General features: G+C 46.2%; 1 pseudogene; it reads left to right on the forward strand.

Moving 5' to 3' along the window:
• Positions 1-405: 405 nt before the first annotated feature.
• On the forward strand, positions 406-2,633 carry LOC102832734 (annotated as a pseudogene).
• Positions 2,634-3,006: the final 373 nt, after the last annotated feature.

The following is a 3,006-nucleotide window of genomic DNA, read 5'->3' on the forward strand; positions in this document are numbered from 1 at the left end:
AGAAGGGTGTTTGCATGGAAAGGGGCAGGGCCAGCAGGGAGACCCCAACTCCACACCCTGGGTATCTAGGCTAAGGGTCCATCGGGGCTGGTTGAATGATGAGCACTGAAAAAGCAAAACAGGACGTCCAGGTAGCAAGGCTGGCACACCAATAGGGAGCCACCGCTTTGCCCAGGTCCCAAAATCTGGCATGGCCCATCCAAAATCTTGGCTCCCAGAGATTCTGCTCCTCTGGCCCCAGAAGACCTTGAAATGGACTGGTACTGGTCATTTTGACAACCACATAGTTTATTATGCCAGGTTTAACAAATTGAAGAGGAATGGTGTCACATTCACCATTAAAAAGAACATTTCAACAAGTCTCACACGCAATTTAAAACTAGCTCCTGAGAGGCCGGAGGCAATATGGGACCTCCCTGCCCAGTTACAGTGAGTAACTCTGCTTCAGAGACCAATGGACTCCCCCATAGTGCCACCTCACCTTCAGATCGGGTCTTCTCAATGTCTCTCCCTAGGAAGGCCCCTCTTAGTACTCCTGGCACCCCAATGCTTGAAGACTTTCTACAGAATGACGATGAAAAGGAGCAACTGCAACGGAGGTGCTCCAGGGTCCTTGACCTGCAGTTCAGCACAGACTCACCTCATTTGTTAGCCTCTCCCTCTAGTAGGAGTATTGATAGTTCAGCTACAATCTCTAACTTTACAAACACACAGATAAGAGAGCATTACTCCACTTGTATAAAATTATCTGTCGAAAATAAAATCACTACCAAGAATGCTTTTGGCCTGCACTTTATTGATTTTATGTCAGAGATTCTTAACGAGAAAGACACTGAACTGACCTACTTTGAAGTAGCTGCTGGCACACTGGATGCCAGCACCAAGATTTATGCAGTGTGTGTGTATGCTGTTCATGCCGATGGGTACGGAGTCCTTGGCGGATTGGGCAAAGATGCTCCTGAAAAAATGGAGAGCTCTGGTACAGGTGGAAGTGTTACTGAAATGGGAACAGCCAAAAAAGCACCAAAGCCAAAAAAGAAGCACTCATACAAAACCATCGAGCAGAATGTTAACAACCTCAACACCCCTTAAGCAGATCGAAAATGTGAGCTTGATCCCATGTTTCAGAGGACTGCAGCCTCATTTGATGAGTCCAGCACAGCAGGGGTGTTTCTCTCTACCCTCCACTGCCATGACTATCAGACTATCCACTATTGGAGTGAGCTGCTTTTGTCTTCCGGCGTGCAGACGCTCCCCACTGGAGAAGCTCTTGAGCTACCTGATTTAGGTTGAGTGGAAATGGCAGATTTAAAAGCCCCCTTGCAGCAGTGTGTGGAAAGTCGCCAGATCTGCCCCTCCCTGGCCTGATTCCAGTTTACAAAGTGGGACAGTGAGACACATAATGAGTCTGTGTCAGCCCTGGTAGTCAAGTTTAAGAAGAATGACCAAGTATTTGATGTCAGCACTGAGGTGGAGGAGAGTGACTGTGGGAACTTCCTTGACGGGCCCCTGGAGGACGACTTTGATGCCCACGATGAACCCGACCACACCACAGTTGGGAATCACGAAGAGTTCAGAAGCTGGCAGGAGCCCTGCCAGGTTCAGAGCTGCCAGGAAGATATCATTCCCCTTGGGGATGGAGACATTAGGACCATGTGCCCCCTTCTATCCATGAAGCCTGGAGAATATTCCTATTTCAGTCCTCTCACCATGTCGATGTGGGCTGGCCCAGATCATTGGCACTTCAGACCTCAACACAAAAAAAAGATGCTTCCTTGCAGTCAGAGAACAAAAAGAAAAGTACAAAGAGAGATTTTGAAATTGACTTTGAATAAGATGTTAACTTTGATGTAAATTTTCGGGAAACAAAGGCTGCTACCATTCTGACCAAGTCCACTTTGGAGAATCAGAACTGGAGAGCCACCACTCTTCCTATAGATTTCCACTATGAGGTCAATAATCTTGTCCAGCCGCATCTCAAGCCAGGCATGAAGTTACTTAAGATGGCCCAGGCCCAGAAGACAGGAACTGAGCAATATGAAGAAATTGAAGACTATGATTACAACAAACTTAACGACACCTCCAACTTTTGTCCTGGGTTACAGGCTGCTGACAGTGATTATGAAGAGTCAGATGACTTATTTGTGGGACCAGCTGGGGCCTTTGACATTACACCTTATCCTTGCCATTCACCAAAGTCAAAGCAAGAGAACAAAGATGCTCCCAAATCCCAAAGATTAGAAATTACAACCTACAGGGAGTCAAATCTGGTAGCGGAGCCTCAGAAGGTAAATAAGATTGAAATTCAGTATGCCAAAACTGCCAAAAAGATGAACACGAAGAAGTTGAAGCAGAGCATGTGGGGTTTATTAACAAAGTTCTTAAAGAAGCAAGCTGATACAGAGGCAAACAACAATGAAGTGGAAAAAAGGGAGGACCCGCTGGAGGTGGCTGATGAGAAACTGTTCAGTGGACTAACAAAGGACCTAAAGACGAGCCTGCCTCCCCTCATGGCTCAGAATCTCTCCATACCACTGGCTTTTGCCTGTCGATTACATTTAGCCAATGAAAAGAATCTAAAGCAGGAAGGAACAGAGGATCTTTCTGATGTTCTTGTGAGGCAAGGGAATTGAGTTGCCTACATTGAAGACGGCATCAGGAGACCCATCACTTTCACAATGCCCAGGATCCTTCCACTGTGGGTGCAGGAGGATGCTGAAGGCTTGTAGCAGCGCTCTAGCCTACTTACTCAAGTGCCTGTGTGTTTTTCTTTTCTTCTTTCTGTCACAGCTTGACAACCAACACTTCGACTCACTGTCCTTGGGTAAAGATTTCTGTCTTGTAATGATCAACTGGGAAGGAGGTGGGCAGAGGGTAGGAGAGGGTAAGAAAACTTTTCTTGAGTATGAAAACCTACATCCATTCTGTGTGTCCATGTATACTTTTAGTCTCCTATATTGATCTGGCATTTTCTATACTTTACTCTTGTAAGAGGGATTTATTATT

Source organism: Chrysochloris asiatica, unplaced genomic scaffold (genome assembly GCF_000296735.1).
Source record: "Chrysochloris asiatica unplaced genomic scaffold, ChrAsi1.0 scaffold00437, whole genome shotgun sequence".
NCBI lineage: Eukaryota > Metazoa > Chordata > Mammalia > Afrosoricida > Chrysochloridae > Chrysochloris > Chrysochloris asiatica.